This window comes from Tetrao urogallus (assembly GCF_951394365.1).
Source record: "Tetrao urogallus genome assembly, chromosome: 18".
NCBI classification, from domain to species: domain Eukaryota; kingdom Metazoa; phylum Chordata; class Aves; order Galliformes; family Phasianidae; genus Tetrao; species Tetrao urogallus.
Genome location: NC_136831.1, coordinates 1,278,859 through 1,286,350, shown reverse-complemented (window position 1 = coordinate 1,286,350; position 7,492 = coordinate 1,278,859).

Sequence of the window (7,492 nt, the reverse complement as noted above, 5' to 3'; positions counted from 1 at the left end):
TAAGAGAATCCCACAGAGGGGAAAAGCAGGAGTGGCAAACTGTCTTTCAATCAAAAATATACCAATGAACTAGACAATGGAGAAATGTCACTGAATAGTGACATAAAGGAATCCACTGGTGGTGTAAATCTGAAGTATTGGGTATCTGTCCTCTATGTTATGCATTATTCCTTTTAGCCACTGATTCAAATGAACCTTGCAAATTGAAATGTGCACGTCAAATAGGAAGTTCATAAAAGCCTTTGAGGGTTTCACAGCTTGTGCTGTAATTACTTTCTGACCACAATTATTTGAGACAGTGACTATCTCTTAAACAGGGACTGATTATCCACAGTTCCTACTGGTTTCATTACAGACTCATTGGAGAAGGTCTTATGTCATGCAACGTCAATGGAAAACAGACTAATAAATAAAAATGGGGTGATTGATTAAAAGCCAACAACTTCCCCAGTACTCCGGATAATTCACTGTACTGAAAATGCTCATAATCTTTAGACAAAAGAAACAAAAGAAATGCAAGTTTAAAGAGGCAACCAGTGGCAGAAAAGAAAACAGAACCCAGAAACCAGTGGCTTGGTGACTAATCTGATGGGCTGAAACTGTGACAGCATTAGTAATAAAAAATAACTGGAAAAGCAGCTGTCACATGGACAAAACAGAGCTGATGCAGAGTGCAAAATGCCACTCACCTTCAGCTCCTAGGCTAATTTCAGATTGCTGGTTTTAGGACACAAAATATTTAGCTTTGTTACCCTAAAGCTTGACAGAGAATTCTTTAAAAATTTAAAGAAAGAACGTAAGATTTTATGAGATAGTTTCCTTTTAAAATAGTTTTTTTTTATGCACGTTAGAATATTACAGCCTAGACATTCTTTTAGTATTTTTATGAGATTTAAAATACCTATAATGTTGTTTTAATTTAAATTCCAAAGAATTTTTCCCTATATACATCTGTGCATGACAGGAGAGGAAGACAGAACAAAACTGCTATCTCCTTGTTCCTGCCTTCCACTCTAACTGGAACAGGAGGCATTTGAAAATGTATCTAGCTCATTTATTTTCTCACCAAATTTTCTCAATATATTGTAATATTTCATTTTCACTTGTTCAACAAAGAAAAGGAACCCATAAAAAGATGATAGGAGAGAATTCTATGCAAGTCTTTGAAGTAATGGTGATAATATATTCCCAAGAAACCGAATTTCCATTTGCATAATTAAATTGGCCAGAACTATCTTACTGTCCAGTTTGCAAGAGTTCAACTTCTCAGAAATGCAGTATCCATACTGTTGAGACACTGGTCAATTACACAGGTGAATTGATAGAAGAATTCAAGGCACAGCGTGCTTGATACACATTAATGGGAAGTCTAATGCAAGTTATACACTACAAAGCAGCAATATTTTATTATTTTGGTAAACAGCATAGAACTGCAGAGGACACAGAATTGTGACACTGCAAATTTGGACTCATAAGGAGTATTTTTTTCCCATATTTTTTAAGTCATGTATGAAGCAGACTTAAAGATGTGCTGAAATGAGTTGGATTTTTTTTTTTTTTAATGAGGCTGACTTGATTTCCCCTTCCATAAATACAAATTATTGCTCCTACATTTTGGTATTTTCAAAACACAGCAAACTTATTCCTCTACATGCTGACTTTCTGGAAGCCTAATTTCCATGGACATTACTGCAGTAACTAGGGGCTTGTGTTTTATTGCAAAGAATGAAACTACTGCCAAGTGGATGACTGCCGACCTCCTGACACATACATTTGGTAGAGAAAAGATGCAACGTTCCCATTTTCAATGACTGCCTTTCCAAACCTGCAGCCAGAACTCAGGCATGCGTTACATCAGCACAAAGTAAGGTTGAGGATGGAGAGGAAAAGATACCATGGGACAAGCCTTTGTTGTATCTGTATTAGCACCTGATATCCAGCCAGCTAATTTTCATTTTCCTTCTGTTACGTGGTTATGCAAACATTTTTCCTAATCATTACTCACCAAGAAAAACAAATTGTTCCTGCTCCTAGAAAACAGGAATGCGGTTGTCTCAGTCCTTGGAGACACTACAGCATTTCCTGAAAGATCCTGAGCACAAGGAACCTCCCTTGAGATAACAGTGCTTGCAGCAGGGATCTTGCAGTACCAGCAATCGTATTAGTATGAAAATGCCAGTGCTCTGTAGTGAGCATGAGACTTCAATTCAAACTGTGGTTTCTGTGGAAAGACGCTTCATTTCTCAGTTCAGGAAACAAACATGGAGTTTAGATGTACTAATAGCCTCTGAAAAACAAAACGCTACCACTACTGCTACTAAGTTTAATCAGTTATGAAGCAGCAGACATCTATTAAAAGTATTCTGCTTGACCATAATCAAAAGGTGACTCATCTGCTGCCTGAGTATCAATTTATCATTGTGTTCATTTATCAAAGACAGTTTTCTGTGAATAATCCAGCACACTGAGCCTAAAAAAGAATATGGACCATCTGTCTGCCTCCTTAGTCATTAACATTCACCTTCAGTATATTCTTGGCTTGTTTTATAACTACTTGAGTGACAGGAGAATTAGTTCATTCCTATGGATTGCTTCTTGTTTGTTTGTTTGTGTTGTGGTTTGGGTGATGTTTTCTGTAGACTTTGTTTTTTCTATCATCTATGCATACATTTGTTAAACAGAAGGTGGGGGGGAGGTATGTGAAATCTAAACTAATTGGAGAAAGCAGCAAAGCTTCTGCTTGCAGATGTCGTGGTGTTGACATCTTACATATTCATTTCAATGATTCTCCCTTTTCAGTGGTAATGAAAATGCATTTTTTTAGCTGCCCTTGAGTTCCAGGTACACCTTCCTCACACTGTAAACATTTTAAAGTTTCCCTTTCTTCTGAGGGAAACTGTTCCAGAACAGATCCAGATTCCACCACTTTTAGTACAGCTACTTCCCTGTGGCTCAGCTTGCATTTCCTTACTGAATACTACAAAGCAGAGAAACTAAACGCAGTAGTCAAACAAAGTCAGTGAAATCAAATAATTGAGCTATCATATTTTTTAGTATTGATTAGTAATTCTCTGACATCTGAATAAAGCAGGAAAATTCAATGACAAAATACAAAGAATTGTTATACTGCCATTAAGTTCAAATACAAAAGGAAACAACGTTTCACACAGAATTAATGACAACATTTTAATGACTACTCATTCTTGATTAGAAAAGGAGCAATGTCAGTGACAAGTGCCATCTGAGAGAAAGCATAAAAAGTCAGTTCTGGTATTTCTCAAGATTTTCTATATCATCTCTTTGGCTTATTGGATCTTCCACACTTGCTCCTCATTCTCTCCTGCAGTATAGCACGCAAAGGCAACGACATAATTAGTCGTTCTGTGTTTTCACCAGTTGGTTATAAGGATGCCATTAGAAATCCATGTTTTCCTTCAAGTGCACAACTTCTGCTGATCCCTGTTGTTTTAAGTGCAGGGTGAAATTATGGCACAAACCTACAGGCAACTGTTAGCTAACCTAGCACTTTTACTTACAGCAGTCAGTTGCTTCTAAATGATGAATTGAATACAGCACAGGAGGAAATGACACTTCTCAGAAAAAAAGAACAATTAAAAGACAGGGATTGAGTATTGGAGCGAGATTCAAAAGGAACATTTTTTAGAGACCATCCATACAGATCTGACAGTAAAATGGTAGCCAATATTGCAAAACTATATTGCTGTAGGATTCAATCATGCTTCAATACACTTATACTGGCACTACCCCACATTCTTGGCAGCTTAGAATAGTCATACAGGGATGATATGACTTGTCACTTAACTTATAAAATCTTTAAAAAAAAAGTAGAAACTGTAGTGCTAACTATTGAATCAATCAGTGTAATGGTACCCCCTTATTCTCTCATTGCAGTATAAATCAGCACTACGTGACAATGGTAAAGCAACTCACTGGGATTCCTGATTTTTTCACCATCTATTCCCAATCCTCCTGTGCCCAGGTACAGCCTGCCTCAGAAAGGACTTACATTTGCCTGCCTGCCTCAAAAAACGCAGATGTAGTATATATATATATATAGTATATACTTCTCAACTCATGGCTCTCATCGACTTCTGTTATCCTTTTTTTTGCTTTATAGTTCACATGCCAACCCCTTCATCACTCTCTCAATATCGCCAGTCTCCAAAGATCAAACAATATAGCAAGGAGAGAATTTGTTCTCAGTCAGACCAGTGTTAGTTTGGACTAAGATTTTGTAGCTGAGGAAAAAGCATTCCCCTCTGTTGGAGAATGTATTCCACACTGCATCTGCTGGAAGAACTTGCCATAGAAGTCACAGAATTCACTCTTTTAGGAGCTCCGGAATCAGGCATTGTGGTCATCTGCTGTCTCAAATTTTGAGCACTATGGCTGAAACATTTACAGTGCACTTTATTAACCTGCTGTGTATGTTTCTCTCTCAAGATGGATGCGTGTATATCTCTAAACCTTTCTGTCACACAGCATCCACTAATAGGCAGTTTTACATGTAAACTCTCTAACACTCACAAGTAAATTTGAAAGAGAAATAAAAGCCCTTGACAATAGTATTCTTGATCCTCTGCAAATCCCTGTGGATGTATAGTACACAGAAAGTCAAAAATAATTAATAGGGTCAGCTCCAAAAGATGTCAGGTTCACTGAAGCATCGTGTGTTTCTTTGAAAGAGAAACAATGCTGACACATTTTTAAAATTTAGGGTGAACTAAATACGGCCTCAAGAGACTGGCACTTCCACGGTGCCTTGTAACTTCCTCTCATTGCTACCTGCATTTCTTTCCTCTTCGTCACACTGGTGGAATGCTTGGCTTCTTTTAAGGATGTGGGCACTTAAAGGTGGAATTGAGTGAAAAAAAATCTGCTAACAATTATACCGAATTGTTTTTCAATGGCTCTGGAATTATAAATGTGATGAACAGCATAGTTTTAATCCATTACTTGAGTTTTTTCACCATGCAAAGAGCTTACTGAAAAATGGAAGAACCTGACCAAAACCCAATGAATACACCAAAAATTAAATCTGTACCAAAAACCAGATTCAGCAAAGTACTTGGTATTTGTCTACCTGAAAACAACAAATCCAAGCACCAACAGGCTTCAAAGAGTGGAAGTCAATGCATTTAACAAATCCCATTATTTGGGAAGCCATAATATCCCACACAAATAACAACCTTGCACAATGCCACTGACATACTAGCCTGATAACCTGTCCTGCTTAGGAACTCACCCTTCCCAACACTAAGAGTTCTTCCCCTAGAATATTTATTTATCTCAACATCAAACGTAACAGTTTCTCTTGTTAATTTGGAACTTAAACCCTAAAGATCAGTTCATTTGTGTTCAGTGTTCAGAGTGCTGCTGACTGAAGTTCTTTAGTTTGTTTTTTTTTTGCAGTGGGAAGTTGGTTTATTGGTAAACATTAATTTTAACAAGCAAATAGTAGCTTTGGTTTGCAGTTCTGAGAGTCACAGGCAGGACTCTCACTTCTTAGCGACACTCTGGGGGCTCGGAACGAAGGCAGGAATCATTAGGCAGAGCGCTGTCAGTTCTCTCGTGGCTCTGACAAGTGACCTCTGCCAAGGCAGGTCGCTGCTGCGTGAGAAGCCATACAACAAAAAGAGTAAGAAAAGGCAAAAGAAGCTCGTAGACTAATGCAGTATGATTTAAAAGCTGACCCTTTACACTAAGGCTAATGGAACTAAACAACTGTAATCCTGAAAAGAAAATGGAACATTATTGAGAATGTAGGTACGGTACTTGAAATCCAATTAGTTGTTATATCTCCCTAAAGAGTTGAGTCGCATTTTTTCCTTTTATTAAGTGAAATCTGTTTTTTCTTTAATTAAGTTTAATATTAAATACGAACAAAAACAAAACGGTACAGTAGTCAAAAATACTTATTGTCATTTACATGATACTTCAGCTGTGTTAGACTCACTTGGAAGTAGCCTGTCAATTAGCAAAGCCCTCCTCAGAACCATAGCTTCCGCAGTTCCATGCTGAGCATATTTCTGCCTTCTACTGTGTTTTGACACATTAAACATAGAGGACTCAAATGACTTTTCAAGCATATCCAAAATCCAAAGTTAAACCAAAGCAAGCAAATCTGGAATCTCAGAGTAATTGTTATTGACACAATTAACCTTTTAATCTGTGGTACATTTGGGTTAAATTTTCTGCAGTGAAATAAAATGAAACAACAGTAGAAAGACTTTTCTTTCTACCTTATTAAAAAAAGAAGTTGTCTTAACATCTGGGTTTGATTTGGTTTTGTTTTTAGTTGAAGAAAGCCAAAATTAGACCACTGGGTATCTTCAAAACAAGCGAAGTGCAAACACATTCAGTGGTCATAAAAGAAATGAGGTATATGGAGAAGTATCTCAGCAAGTAATGAAGGACCGACGTTTTCTCAGGCTCCCCTGATGCATTTAGCAAAGGAACCAAATCTCAAGTAAACCCTGTGGATTCTGACAGTGTACATCTTCTGTATTTCACAACAAATTCCCAGACCAAACTGTAAAGGCATTAAAGAAAGTGAGATCAATATTTCTCAGCCTGCTTTTGTTTTCCTCCCTAAACCTCAGAGCCAAACAGCAGTCCCACTACTCCTCTGCAGCCACCACCACCCCTGTGTCCTGGGTGCACAAAAATAAGTAAAGCAACTTCTGAAGCTGAAAATAGGACAAGCAAGATTGTTTCCATTCTCACAGCCTGAGAGATGCAGAGCTGGCTTATCCAGCAGCATCTTACAGTTCTCACACAGTTGCACAAATGAGTGAACTAGGAATACTCCTGCAGACAGACATCAATTTCTGCTAAGAAGCAGCAGCTTCTCTCAGCTAATGATGGCCATTTCTAAGCTAAAAGAAGTGCCTCGCCATGTGAGTGCTGCTTTATAGTATAAAAGAACTTAGCTTAAATCACCAGTGGAACAGATACCCAGAACTAAAATTGCCAGCCTGTAACTTCAGATAACATTCTGCTGTTGATGTGAAAACTATAATTCTGAAGATGGTCACAGAGCTATGTAGAGAGAAACTATAATAATTCTGGAGACAGGCACAAAGGGAGGAAGAGATGGGACCAATTAGCATATGTTTGACTTGGAGTGCAAGGCTCCAGGGAGAACGGATGGTCCCATCCCACACAGCCGGCTCCCTGTGCATCAGTCAGGACTTCACAACCAGATTCTACCTGAGCTTCAGCATCCCATACCTAATTCAGCTCAATTAGCTGTGGTTGCTACAGTAAAACTAAAGACAGGTTTCACTTAGATGAATACTCTGTGCCCACCTATGGAAATTACACCTATTGGTAAAAGAATGTTAATCACCACATCTGTTCGTTACTTAGGTACAAGATGAGCCAAAACACAACGTACCCTGCTTCCATAAGAGGGTGCTATGCACAATGTGACTGATTTGGAACCGTTTTACGTGAAAATTCATTATTG